General features: G+C 45.9%; 1 protein-coding gene and 1 pseudogene across 26 annotated transcripts in view; one reads left to right on the top strand and one right to left on the bottom strand.

The window, feature by feature from the left end:
* The window catches only part of RHOT1 (ras homolog family member T1), a 107,823-nt gene that overhangs the window by 82,841 nt on the left and 10,302 nt on the right, over positions 1-14,680 (bottom strand). The gene's annotated exons all lie outside the window — the stretch shown is intronic.
* LOC135967897 (arginine-fifty homeobox-like) lies at positions 10,813-11,671 on the top strand (annotated as a pseudogene).

Here is a 14,680-nt window from a genome sequence, read left to right as displayed (position 1 = left end):
AAAAATTAGCCGGGTGCGGTTGTGGGCGCCTGTAGTCCCAGCTACTCGGGAGGCTGAGGCAGGAGAATGGCGTGAACCCGGGAGGCGGAGCTTGCAGTGAGCCGAGATCGCGCCACTGCACTCCAGCCTGGGCGACAGAGCGAGACTCCGTCTCAAAAAAAAAAAAAAAAAAAAAAAAAAAAAGAAAAATTTTTTAAATGTACCATCTCCGATTCATCATTCCTCTGTATTTAGCAGTCAAGATCTGTCAAATTTTCCTTTGACATTTTTAATATTCATTCCTTCCCTCGCTGTTCCCCTATTTCCCTAATTATGGTACTTTTACTGAAAAATCTCCCAGTCCCAAATTTCCTATCCCTTTCTCCAGTCTCTCTCCTCATTAATCTACCAACAATACAAATGCTGGTCCATTTTTCTTACATGCTCTTTTCATTTTCTAACTCACCTGACCAAACACTTTCTTTGACTCTCAATTATCTACCACATCAAAATGAAATCATTCTACTGGCCTTTGAATATCAAAATCTATCCCTAGCTCACCTATCTAATCTCATTTCCCACTATCCCCCACTCAATTTGCTCAAATAAGGCCATTCTGCATTGTATAAGTCCAAACAAGCCACGATAAATCCTGCCCACCTCACAGTTTCCCTCATCTAAACATCATTCCCGCTCTCCCCTCTACTTTTCCAAATGTTATTAATAATTACCTTTCAAGGATGGTTCAAATTCTACCTATAGCTCTTATTTCCTCCACTTCCTCCTTTGAACTACTTCTGTGCCACATTTCTATTAAATTATAACTTAAATTTATACCCAAGATATATACTTAATATATATGAGTCTACATTGACACAATAACCAAATATTTGGAAACACTTGGATAGTGAACAAAATTTTCCAATTTTACATGAATGGGAAAAGGGCCTCTAGCACATCAACCAGACTGAATCATCTGATTTGACTTCACCTGGCCCAAGCACAGCAGTACTGCTGTATTTTCAGCATCATCACTAAGGAAATTAGTCCCACCTCCTGGAGATTCTGGAACTACCATTCAAATATTTTCTTAACAGCAACCGGAGAACTGGGAAAAACAGGTAACTGCTGAAGCAGTTAAAATATAAACATATGCTAAAATTACTTTGTTCAATTTGTTTTTAGTAAAAAATAAAATGTTAACATTTCAAATAATATAAAGGAGGGTGTGATATAGAATACATCTGGTCTTTGTCCCCAGCTCCTGGCACAGAGCATCAGAATCCTTTGGAATTTCCTGAATGATAGGAGTGTCTTTTATTATGAATAATGAGTCCCTTTCAACCATACTTGAGTTCATCCTAACGAGGTGACTCATATGGGGAGAAGGAGGCAACAGAGCATGCTACCAGGGTTTTCACCAGAAAAACCAACTACATGATTAGAGGGTCAGAACTCTCAGTCCCATCCCAAAACCTCCAATGGGGAAAGACCTGGAGTCAAGCACGTGGCCAATGACTTAATCGCGTCTACCTACTGAAAACCCATATAAAAACTCTGAACATCAAAGATCAGGAGAGCTTCCTGGTTAGTGAACAGGTCAATGTACCAGGAAGGTGGTGCACACTGACCATACAGGGAAAGAAGCTCCTGAGCTCAGGACCCTTCCAGACCTTTCCCCACATACCTCTTCAATCTGGTTGTTCATTTGTATAATCGTGAATATAGCACTTTCCCGAGTTTTGTGACGCGCTCTAGTCTGAGGGGGCAGTAGGAAGCCCTGAATTTGTAGTTGGTCAGGCCACAGTGCACACTGCTGAAGTAAGGGCAATGTTGTTGGGAACTTTGCTCTTTAACTGGTGGTGAAACTGCCTTTGTAAAATTATGAATGGCAGTAAGAGAAATCTGACATAGTTGACTCCATCTTGCCTCTTTTTTTTTTTTTCTTTTTTTGAGATGGAGTCTCGCTCTGTCGCCCAGGCTGGAGTGCAGTGGCCAGATCTCCGCTCACTGCAAGCTCCGCCTCCCGGGTTCAGGCCATTCTCCTGCCTCAGCCTCCCGAGCAGCTGGGATTACAGGCGCCCACCACACGCCCGGCTAATTTTTTGTATTTTTAGTAGAGACGGGGTTTCACCGTGTTAGCCAGGATGGGCTAGATCTCCTGACCTCGTGATCTGACCGCCTTGGCCTCCCAAAGTGCTGGGATTACAGGCGTGAGCCACCGCGCCCGGCCTCCATCTTGCTTCTAACCTCCAAGCTGTCCTTGGTCATTCCTGGGAATAAGCCAAGATAACCTTGAGAGGAATTTAAGTTTACTGTTTAATCTTAAAGCAAGAATGATAACAGCACTTCCTAAAACTAAACCACCTTTGTAAAACTAATGAAAGGCCACAAGGTTAGGATTATGTGAGGGACCTGAATTCTGCTAAGATATAGGTGTAAACAATACCAACCATTGTTCCGGAGGTCAGGAGATTTGTAACTTCCCCAGTGACTCCTGTGAATAACATCACTATAGCGGAGCCTACAACTGGCATTCTGAGATTTTTTTTGCATTTCTGGTGAAGGACTGACTCTACCAGGACCCACAACTTGTGACTCAATCGATCCTGTGGCCCCTAATCAGTGGCTGACTGAGCACATGAGGAACGTTTTCTGCATCCCTATGATTTAATCCTCAACCAATCAAAACACCCTCCATTCTCTAGCCCCCTGCCCACCAAACTATCCTTGAAAAACCCAAACCTCTGAGCCTTCTGGGAGACTAATTTGAGTGATACATCTAGTTCTCCTGCATGGCCAGCCTTGTGTTAATTAAGTTATTTCTTTACTACAATACTGTGGTCTCAGTGAATTGGTCTGTCTGTGTAGCAGGCAGAAGAACCCACTGGGCGACTATAGTGGATCTGAAGCTAACTCTGGGTGGTGTCAGTGTTACAGGATCCTTGGGGTGTCATTTCACCAACTGGAAACTTCTGTGGCCAGTGGTGCCTTTGCTCAAGTTTTGCTCTGGCCCACTGGGCTCGTTCCACCCACTCAGCCTTGCAGGCTGTGCTCAACTCACACAACCAGCCTGGATCCCATGCCTGCCAAAGGTGAGCCAGGCACAAAGTGGTGAGGGGTGTGTGAACAAGCAAGGGGTCTGAACACTGTGCACAGCCAGGCATGCCGGCTGCTGCTGTGGGGTGGGCAGCTCCAGGTGCCAGCTTGGGTACCATCTCCCTGCAAGGCTGCAGGTGGACCAGGCGCATCACAAGCAGCTTCCACAGCTGCAATGGAGAACACAGTGGTGCCCAGAAGCTTGGCAACTCCAGGAACCACAGGGCCCCAAAGAGGGAGTCACAGCCCTGGCTAAGGGAGCTCCCAGATCCGGGCTCCCTAAAGGGCTGCAGCTCTTCTCTCCTTCTCTACGCTCTCAAGGTAGCAAGCAAGGGGCATATTTCAGCCCTGTTTGTGTTACAGCTTTTTTAGCCCCACCATTCGGCAGGTCCTGAGTTCTTGTCCTGCATCTGGGAATAATGAGGTAACAGACAAGTGGAGGGTGAGCAAGACAAACAGGAGCTTTACCAAGCAACAGAACAGCTCAGAGGAAACCTACAGCGAGTACCTCCTCTCTGTAGCCAGGGTGTCCCAACAAGTGTTCAGTTCTCAGCAGAGAGGATAGCTCCTCTCTGCTTAGCATGTTGTCCCGAAGAATGTTCAGCTCTCAGCAGAGAGGGTAGTTCCTCTCTGTAGGCAGGTCATCCTGTCGTCTCTCTTTTGGTCTGGCAGAGTCCGGGGGGGCTTTTTATGGGCCTCACAGGGGAGGAAGAGTGTGCCGATTGGTCCATGGGAAGCCATGGGAGGACCCGCGCCACAGGTTCCCACACTAGTCTGCGGGATCAGCAGCCCAGCCCCTGGGCTTCAGGCCGTCCCCAGCCTGAAGGTGCGGACCTGCCCCCTTCTGCCCAGGAGCCTGTCTGCCTCCTGCTGGCATTCAAGGCGCCAAGACAGTGCCAGGGGGTACCTGCAGGCCTGCGCCAAGCTGCCCTCAGCCTCCCTCCCATGCTCGCCAGTGCCCAAAGTCTGGAGCGGGCCAAAGTGGCAGGGGTCTGGCATGTCACCACTGCCCCAAGCACGTGCACACCCGGCCAGGCTGCAACAGCACCTAGGCTTGGCCCCAACCTCACTCTGAGATCAGAACGGGTGGCAGGAGCAAGGAGAGGCCAGGCAGCAGGAGCAGACACCTCCAAGTCCACAGGCTTCCCAGGCCCCTGAGACTGCAGAGATGCCTGGGTCCACAGCCACGGCTGGGCAGCTGCAGCTGCGACTGGGAGGTGGGGCTCCTGCCTGCTTCCAGCTCCTGCCAGCTCCACGGAGCGCGGCACCGCTCAGGACCCAGGTCCACCTCGGGGCCCCTCTCTGCCCACCCCTCCGTGCCTGACCAGACTGCTCCCCTGCCAGTGGGTGACTCGGCCCGGCCCCATCATGGTGGCTCTCAGGGTATCAGGCTCCAGGGGGCTCCCAGGGGTGGGCTCTGAGGACTGCACCTCTCCTCTCCACATTTCCCCTGCAACAGCAGCAGATGAGGTACAGGTGGTGTGGCAGCCCCGGCCAACGCCGCACAAATGAACCCGATGATCTTGAGGCTGGCCCCACGAGTCCCAGCTGCACCTTCAGCAGAGTGCTCATGGGCTCCTGAGACACAGTCGGGGGACAGGTTGAGGCCACAGTGGAGGCTCTGGGCCTGGAAGCAGGTCCTGCCCAGCCATGAGAGGTGGTAATGGTGCACTCAGTTGCCTCAGGGATGCAGAGCACAGGGGTCCCACCGCCACCACTGCTGCTCCAGCAGCTGCTCCTGCTGCCACTGCCTGCGCCTCCCTGCTGCAGCCAACGGCCACTCCGGATGGCTGCCACTGCCATCATTAGAATTGAATTGAATTGTATGACACTCAGTTGGTATAGGAAAATTGGTGTTGGAACTCAGAGGGTATGTGAGCTCTGTATTTATCAAAAGAACTTACAGCTAAAATACTCACGCCTGTAATCCCAGCACTTTGGGAGGCCAAGGTGGACAGATCATGAGGTCAAGAGATAGAGACCATCCTGGCCAACAAGGTGAAACCCCATCTCTACTAAAAATACAAGAATTAGCTGGGCGTGGTGGCATGCGCTTGTAGTCCCAGCTACTAGGGAGGCTGACGCAGGAGAATCGTTTGAAACCGGGAGGCAGAGGTTGCAGTGAGCCGAAATTGCATTGCGTCCCCTACAGGCATGAGCCACTGAGCCCAGCCAACACATGTATTCTTAACTCTGATTCATGTGTGTAATATCTAGGCAACCTCCCAACATATCACCAGTGATCCCCTGAAGGACTTCTTAAACCTCCTTGATGAAAATGTGACATTTCCTGCCAGCTACTGAAGATCTCCAGAAAGATTAAGAAACAAATATTTCATTATCACCCATAGGAAACTCCTCAAGGGCAGAAAACATGTCTTTCTTGTTTACTGTTGATTAACAGTAGCTCCAGCTCCCATGGCACTTAATAAATGCAGCTGTATAGCTTGGTGGTTAGGAGAACAAATTTGAAACTCAGGGAAGTGGATGATTACTTCGGAGGGAAAGAGAGGACAATGTAATGGGAAGGGAGCTTCAAATGGTTGGTAATACTTTATTTCTTAAACTGGGTGTTGGGTATTTGTCATATTATTCTTTATTACCTTTTACATAAATATTTAATCAAAAAAGAAAAGAAGAAAAAAGAACACAGGCTTTGGAACTAGACAGAATTGGGCTGAAATCTTAGTTCCAGCACTTACTTGCTGTGCTTCCTCAAGCAAGTCATCAAGCCTGTTTATTCATCTATAAAGTACTGACTGGCCTCGTAGAATTGTTAAGAGGATTAATCAAGATGAGAGCTATATAATGCTTAGCACAAGACCTGGCACACATTAAGTACACAAATGGTAAATGTCATGATGATAATCAGTTTGAATTAAAGATGTTAAAATGAGCACTGGCCTGGGTCAGAAAATCTGGATTCAGGAACCGGTTTTTGCCATTACAGTATGATCCTGAGTTACAGCTCTCTGGGCCTCAATTTTTCTCACCAGTTAAATCAGTTAACAAAAGAAAAGGTGGGGATAGGTGGACTAGATGTTATCTACATGCTTACAGCATATGCTTAAACTTCCATGGAGCACACCTAGAAAACTGGTCTGTAACATGAGAAAAAGTGCACATTAACATTAAGGGCTAGGCATGGCAGCTCATGCCCATAATCCCAGCACTTTGGGAGGCTGAGGTGAGGGGAGCACTTGAGCCCAGGAGTTCAAAACCAGCCTGGGCAACACAGCGAGACCCCGTCTCTACCAAAAATAATTTTAAAAATTAGCCAGGCGTGGTGGCGTGTGCTTGTAGTCGCAGCTACTTGGGAGGCTGAGGTAGGAGGATCACCTGAGCCCAGGAGGTTGAGGCTGCAGTGAGCCATGATCACACCACTGCACACCAGGCTGGTCCAGGCTGGGTGACACAGTGAGACCCTGTCTCAAAACACACATTCACACAACACTAGGTAAGATATAGTACCCTAGAAATGGCAGAGAGATCTGCAAACTGTATCTGTTTTAACTGTGTGTGGGAAAGTGATTTGGCAGAAACATTCGTCTAGCTACAAGAACAAAGTAAAACTCACCAAGCCAATGTTGGGTCCCGGAATTTTCAGGTCTTGCCAACTTACGTGCAACACTTCATAACCCTTTTTCCTTAAATAACTACATTCATCCTGCCCTTGCTTAAGGTTCCAGCAACCCCAAACCGTCAGCTAGCTCAAGGTAATATTGCTGTCAACATTCATAGTAGTTCATCCTGATTCCAGATGATTATGCACGATGGAAGCAAAACACAGATGCTCCTTCACTTATGATGGGATTTCTTCCCCATAAACCCATCACAAGTTGAAAATATAAGTTAAAAACACACTTAGACCAGATGCAGTGGCTCATGTCTCTAATCCCAGCAGTTTGGGCGGCTGAGGTGGGAGAATCACTTGAGCCCAAGAGTTCAAGATTAGCCTGAACAACAAAGTGAGACCCTATGTCTACAGAAAATAAAACATTAGCCAGGCATGGTGGTGCACACCCATAGTCTCAGGTATTTGGGAGGCTAAGGTGGGAGGATCCCTGGAGCCTGGGAAGTCGAAGCTGCAGTGAGCCATGATTGAGTCACTGCACTCCAGCTGGGGCAACAGAGTGAGACCTTGTCTCAAAAAAAATTTTTTTAATGTGTTAGGATCCTCCCTGGCAACCAAAACTAAAAAAAAAAAAAAAAGAAAAGAAAGAAAGAAAATGTATTTAATGCTAGCAACACAGAAAGATAGTCCCTGACTTACCATACTTCTGTTTTTCTTTTTCTTTTCTTTTTTGAGACAGGATCTTGTTCTGTTGTCCAGGCTGCAGTGCATGGCACAATCTCGGCTTACTGCAACCTCCGCTCCCAGGTTCAAGCAATTATCCTACCTCAGCCTCCCGAGTAGCTGGGATTACAGGCATGTGCCACCATGCCCGGCTAATTTTTTTGTATTTTTAGTAAAGACAGGGTTTCTCCATGTTGGCCAGGCTGGCCTCGAACTCCTGACCTCAACTGATCCACCCACCTCAGCCTCCCAAAGTACCAGGTTTACAAGCATGAGCCACTGCACCCAGCCAATTTTTTTTTTTTAATTTCTTGTAGAGATGGGGTCTCCCTATGTTGCCCAGGCTGGCCTCAAACCCCTGAGCTCAAGTGAGTCTCTTGCCTTGGCCTCTCAAGTGCTGGGGTTACAGGCATGAGCCATTGTGCCTGGCCTGTTTTCTTTTTTTTTTTTTTTAAGAGACAAAGTCTCACTATGTTGTGCAGGCAAGAGTACAGTTGCATGATCATAGCTCACTGCAGCTTTGAACTCCTGGGTTCAAGTGATCCTCTCGCCTCAGCTTCCCAAGTAGCTGAGACTACAGGTGCATGCCACCATACCCAGCTAATTTTAAAAATTGTTTGTACAGATAGGTTCTCATTACGTTTCCCAGACTGGTCTCAAACTTCTGGCCTCAAGTTATCCTCCTGCATTGGCCTCCCAAAGTGCTGGCATTATAGGCATGAGCCACAGAGCCCAGCTACCTGGATATTTTAAATATTTCTATATTCTCATCTTTCATCTACTATATTAAGGATGGCAAAAATGAAGCTGACATTCAATAATTCAGTCCCACTCTAGGTCCTTAAGAAATGTGCCTACCTTAATATGCTTAAGACCCTGATTCTTCTCATAATCCCCTTTTCAGAATTATCTTTTTAAAATTTTGCTCATGTTCTAGCACTCTAAGGCCCTCACCAGTTTTAGAAAGAAAAAAAAATCTACCTTTTAGTCCACAGTTCAAAAAACGTTAAACAGGCCAAGTGAGGTGGCTCTCACCTGTAATCCCAGCATGCTGGGAGGCTGAGGCAGGCACATCACTTGAGCCCAGGAGTTCTAGACCAGCCTGGACAACATGGTGAAACTCCATCTCTACAAAAAATTTAAAACTTAGCCAGGCATGGCAATGCATGCCTATATTCAGGTATTTGGAAGGTTGAGATAGGAGAATCACCTGAGCCCAGGAAGTCGAAGCTACAGTGAGCCATGATCATGCCACTGCACTCCAGCCTGGACAACAGGGTGAGGCCCTGTCTCAAAAAGAAAAAAAAAAAAAAAGATAAATAATGTGATCAAAATTAAGCCGATCCCCAAACACTGAAAGTCTACTGGTTTCCAAGAAAGCACTTGTTCCTTAATCCCAATCACACAGGATTTCTTAGCAAAATTCAGGCTTTTTTTTTTTTTTGAGACAGAGTCTCGCTCTGTCACGCAGGCTGGAGTGCACTGGCGCAATCTCGGTTCACTGCACGCTCTGCCTCCCGGGTTCACGCCATTCTCCCGCCTCAGCCTCCCGAGTAGCTGGGACCACAGGCGCCCGCCACCACACCCGGTTAATTTATTTATTTTATTTTTTTTGTATTTTTAGTAGAGTCGGGGTTTCACCTTCTTAGCCAGGATGGTCTCCATCTCCTGACCTCGTGATCCGCCCACCTCGGTCTCCCAAAGTGCTGGGATTACAGGCATGAGCCACCATGCCCAGCCCAGGCTTTCAAGATATGTTTTGTTCCCTTTGAAGTTCCCTCCCTCACCATGGCCCTTAAAACTCATCCATTCTTCCTCAACTCTCTTCTTTTTTTTTTTTTCAGAGCAGGAGTGGAAATTTATTTTAAAAGGCTTTATAAGAGAAAATAAATGAAAAATTTGCTTGCTAGAAACCCAAGTGGGGGCCTGAAGGTCCAAGAGAGAAAAGACCCTCATCTCTTCTTAAAACTCATTAGAACAACCTTTTTCCCAGTCGCAGTCCCCTTCTGCTTTTCCCATGGACTCCCTATATCTGCAGTGATATTTTCAGAACAGACAACAAACATTATGAGGAAATTCAGATTTCTTCACAGCTCTGCTCATTAGTCTGAAGGGCAGTTCTGGCTGCCTGTGTAGCAGCAGGCTCTTGCCAAAGTACAAACCTGCCACCAGGTCTATTCCAGCAGGGCAGGCCTCAGAGACAGGAAAGAAAACACTCTGGCAGTCGTAAAGGCGACAACAATCAAGTAGCTTTACTCACGCTTGAACATACAGACACACAACACAGTAGTAACAAAGAGTGGGGGCAATTCTGTTTATTTATATCAGTCACTATCTTTTAAAGTGTGATTTTAAGAAATTTATTCACATCCTGCCTCATCTAGAAAAGAATTTGAGGTAATTCAGCACTTAGTACATTATAAAAAATACCATCTAGTTTGTGAAGTAATTGTACAATAAAAGACCTTTTAAAAATCAAAGAACATGAATCTCTTCCACATTAAAATCCAAGAGTGATTTCCTTTTTTTTTTTTTTTTTTTTTGAGTCAGAGTCTTGCACTGTCGCACAGGCTGGAGTGCAACGGCGTGATCTCGGCTCACTGCAACCTCCACCTCCCGGGTTCAAGCAATTCTCCTGCCTCAGCCTCCCATGTAGCTGGGATTACAGCCACCCACCACCATGCCCGGCTAATTTTTTGTATTTTTAGTAGGTACGGGGTTTCACTGTGTTGGCCAGGCTGGTCTTGAACTCCTGACCTTGTGATCTGCCCGCCTCGGCCTCCCAAAGTGCTGGGATTACAGGCACGAGGCACTGCGCCAGGCCGTGATTTCCTTTTTTAAAAAAGTTGATTGAGAGAGAGACACACCACGCAGGACTGAAAATGGTTCGTCTAAGGGGATTCATGACAGATTTCAGAAACCATGATGAACAGAATGGCCCCAGAGAATCCCCAGACAGACCCTTTCATCAACAGGAATGATTCCAACATGAAGGTGATACCACCACAGGATCCAGATAGTCCCAGTTTCACTCTGTCATCTAAGCTGGAGTGCAGTGGTGCAGTCTTGGCTCACTGCAGCCTCAACCTCCCAGGTTCAAGTGATCCTCCCACCTTAGCCTCCAAGAAGGTGGGACTACAGCAATATGGAGAAAGCATCAAGAACATATTTAATTCACCCGCCAACAGTATGAAGAGCTTAGGAAGCTCTGTTTAGCCAGACCATGTTCCTAGATAGAAATTTTCAGGAGAAACTAGCTTTGAAACTCAACCTACCAGAGTCAAAAGTAAAGAACACAGTGTCATGGTGAATTGGAGAGGACATGAAGATGATAACCTGGTTGTTTTCACTCAGGAGAAGCCTGGAATGCCTTCTCCAAGAACAGACCACAATCTCCTCTCTTCCCCCACTCCCCGGTTTGGTTTAGGAACCGGTGATTCAAACTGAAGCAGCAGCAGCAATCAGCAAAGCAACCAAACCAGATACCTTCCATCCAAGAAGAATGTGCCCACCTCCCCCAGAACATCCCCCAATCCTTATGCTTTTTCTCCTGTGGTTTCAGATTTCTACAGCTCCCTTCCACCTCAGCCCTTAGACTCTTTCAACTGGGCATGGAACTCTACTTTCACTGAGAGTCCCACAAGTGACTTCTAAATGCAAGATACTCAATGGGAGAGGCTTGTGGCCTCAGTTCCTGCTTTGTACTCTGATGCCTATGACATATCCCAAATCATAGAACTGTACAATCTTCCTGATAAGAATGAGATATCCAGCTATTCTTTCCACTGTCTGTATCAGTATCTCTCACTCACAAAGTACCAGGTAGGAGGACAGGGTTCCTCTCTCGGCACCTTTGCTGGTCCAGCTGTAGGCCTATCTCCCACACAAACCTGGCCCAGTATGATAAAGCATCCAGAAAACCTCCCATATGGTAGACTTTGGATTTCTCTGACCAGAGTACTAATAAATATGGACCATTTAGAAAAGAGGTCTTCTTGCCTCTTATACATGGAAAAAAAAAAGTTCATTAGCAGCAAAAGTTCAAAATTGGAGCAAGAGAGACAGATGACAGTCAATTTAGCGAAAAAAAAAATAGCACATTTTCATCAGTATCATTTTTGTATTTCCTTTTGGAAGGGCAGTGAAATAACAGCTACTTTAATAAAGGATCAGACAAATGTGACTTGGTTAAAAAATGCTTCAGTGAATCTAAACTAGGGCTTTTTGCTCTCCTTAGGGCCTGCCTACCTAACCCTATGTGAGACTATCAAAGGAATAATAAAGCAGCAAGTGTAAAAGCCACTTTTAAGCTATTTTTTAAAAAATTAATATTTTGGCCAGGTGCAGTAGCTCACACCTGTAATAACCAGCACTTTGGGAGGCTGAGGCCTCCCTGGATCAATTGAGGCCAGGAATTCAAGACCAGCTTGGCCAACATGGCAAAACCCATCTCTACTAAAAAAATACAAAAAATTAGCCAGGCCTGATGGCGCATGCCTATAATCCCAGCTACTAGGGAGGCTGAGGCAAGAGAATCACTTGAACCCAGTAGGTGGAGGTTACAGTGAGCCGAGATCATGCCACTGCACTCCAGCCTGGGCAACAAAGCAAGACACACACACACATACACACACTCTCTCTCTTTATACACACACACACACACACACACACACATATATATACTTTAGAGACGAGATTTCACTCTGTTGCCCAGGTTGGTCTGGAACTCCTGGGCTCAAGCGATTCACCTGCCTTGGCCTCCCAAAGCGCTGAGATTACAGGCATGAGCCACCACACCCAGACTACGCTAATTTTAACTGAGAAATAAATAAGAGTGCCTTAAAGATAACGAAACATTTTAGAATATTAAATTCTAAAAACTATTTAAATATGCCTAAAATCAAAAAGGTATCTTAATAATGGCAAATATGATATAAACACTGTATTTTTAACTGCTTCAGAAAATAAAGATTGTTTATGAGGAGACAAAAATCCCAAGCTCTTCTTAAATTGTACTAATTAAACTTTATATTTATTATAAAAATTATAGGACAAATGCATATAAAACATTGTATTTTATAATAAAATTTGTAACAAATAATTACAAATAAAATTTATAATAAAATGTATAAAATGTAATATAAATACATTTGATGCAAACATTTAGTATGTTATTAATATAGAGGACACAAAAATTATCCTTTATTAGCCAACCGACTAATGGCCTCTATTTCTTCTATTTTGCCTGAGAAATACTGAAGTAATCTATAAAAACTAAAAGGAAGACCACAATTATCCGCAAGGACAGAAGGCCTTCTAATCCAGTTCAATAGAATATGCCACAGTTCTGAGACTCCATGCTTCTAAGTAGGTCATCCATGGAAAACATAATTCATCACTATAGAACAAATTATCTAGATTTATCCAGGCTACAAATTTGTCTTTTCATCACATCTTTTGAACATCTAGTTTCAAATGACAGCAAATTCCTAATATTCGTGAAGCAGAAATAACATTATCTGGTTCCAATTACCACTCTACCCCATACTGGCTATTTTTCTTGATAACAAACACCCCCTGCTTCAAGTGGCAAAGAGACCTACTCCTCATTTTTATGTTTCTTTAGTAAGAAGACTTGTTGGCTCTTCCTAAGTTATTGAAATTAGAATACACTGGGGGGAGGAGGGTAACTATGGAGTTATATTTTTAACTGGAAAACTTTAGCATTTGGCGAAATAGCTAAACACTGTTCCAGAGGACAATTTCATTGCCCATATGCAGATGATGTGGCCTGCAGAACAAAAGCTATTGCTCAGCTATCCCTCTCCTTCAAACGAGATCAACACTAGTAACCAACTGGTGCGGCAAAAAAAAGGCAGCAGAGAATAGGTTTCAATACATATGTGACGATGATATAGAAAAGACTCTGTATGTACAGAACAGACTCTTTATGCAGAATGGACTCTATGACCAGGGATGTTTGAACTTCGGCTTTCTCTGCATTTAAAGACAGCCTAACTTCTTTTATCTAAGCACTAAATACTCATTAAGCAATTTGCATTAAAGCCTGCATGCATCAGAAGTGGGCCCAGAAAAGATCCATTTCACCACAATGGGTGTTTGAATATCCTTGGCTATAGAATATTACCTAGGTAGTAAACACAGTATAATTGAAACTGGAGCAGTTTAATCTTTTTTTTTTTTTTTTTGAGACGGAATCTCACTCTGTCGCCCAGGCTGGAGTGCAGTGGCACGATCTCAGCTCACCACAACCTCTGTCTCCTGGGTTCAAGTGATTTTCTGCCTCAGCCTCCTGAGTAGCTGGGATTACAGTTGCGCACCACCACGCCCAGCTAATTTTTGTATTTTTAGTAGAGACAGCTACTAGGGAGGCTGAGGCAAGAGAATCACTTGAACCCAGGAGGTGGAGGTTATAGTGAGCCGAGATCATGCCACTGCACTCCAGCCTGTTTCACCACGTCAGTTAGGCTGGTGTCGAACTCCTGACCTTGTGATCCACCCGCCTCGGCCTCCCAAAGTGCGGGATTACAAGTGTGAGCCACCGCACCTGGACAGTTTAATCTTTAAATATCATTCCAACAAAGACCAGAATGGAAAGCAATGTAATAGGTTAAAAAAAGGCCGGGCGCGGTGGCTCAAGCCTGTAATCCCAGCACTTTGGGAGGCCGAGACGGGCGGATCACGAGGTCAGGAGATCGAGACCATCCTGGCTAACACGGTGAAACCCCGTCTCTACTAAAAAATACAAAAAACTAGCCGGGCGAGGTGGCGGGTGCCTGTAGTCCCAGCTACTCGGGAGGCTGAGGCAGGAGAATGGCGTAAACCCGGGAGGCGGAGCTTGCAGTGAGCTGAGATCCGGCCACTGCACTCCAGCCTGGGCCACAAAGCGAGACTCCGTCTCAAAAAAAAAAAAAAAAAAAAAGTAGAGGCAGGGTCTCACTATGTTGCCCAGGTCAATCTCAAACTCCTGGGCTCAAGCAAGTCTCCTGCCTTGACCTCGCAAGTGCTGGGATTAGCAATATGGCTTTAAAATGATCGGCCGGGCGCGGTGGCTCAAGCCTGTAATCCCAGCACTTTGGGAGGCCGAGGCGGGCGGATCACAAGGTCAGGAGATCGAGACCAAAGTGAAACCCCGTCTCTACTAAAAATACAAAAAATTAGCCGGGCGCAGTGGCGGGCGCCTGTAGTCCTAGCTACTCAGGAGGCTGAGGCAGGAGAATGGCGTGAACCCAGGAGGCGGAGCTTGCAGTGAGCCGAGATCGCGCCACTGCACTCCAGCCTGGG

Source organism: Macaca fascicularis, chromosome 16 (assembly GCF_037993035.2).
Source record: "Macaca fascicularis isolate 582-1 chromosome 16, T2T-MFA8v1.1".
In the NCBI taxonomy this organism is placed as follows: domain Eukaryota; kingdom Metazoa; phylum Chordata; class Mammalia; order Primates; family Cercopithecidae; genus Macaca; species Macaca fascicularis.
The sequence above is the reverse complement of the archived record's forward strand: the minus strand, read 5'-3'. Positions and strand labels throughout refer to the sequence as shown.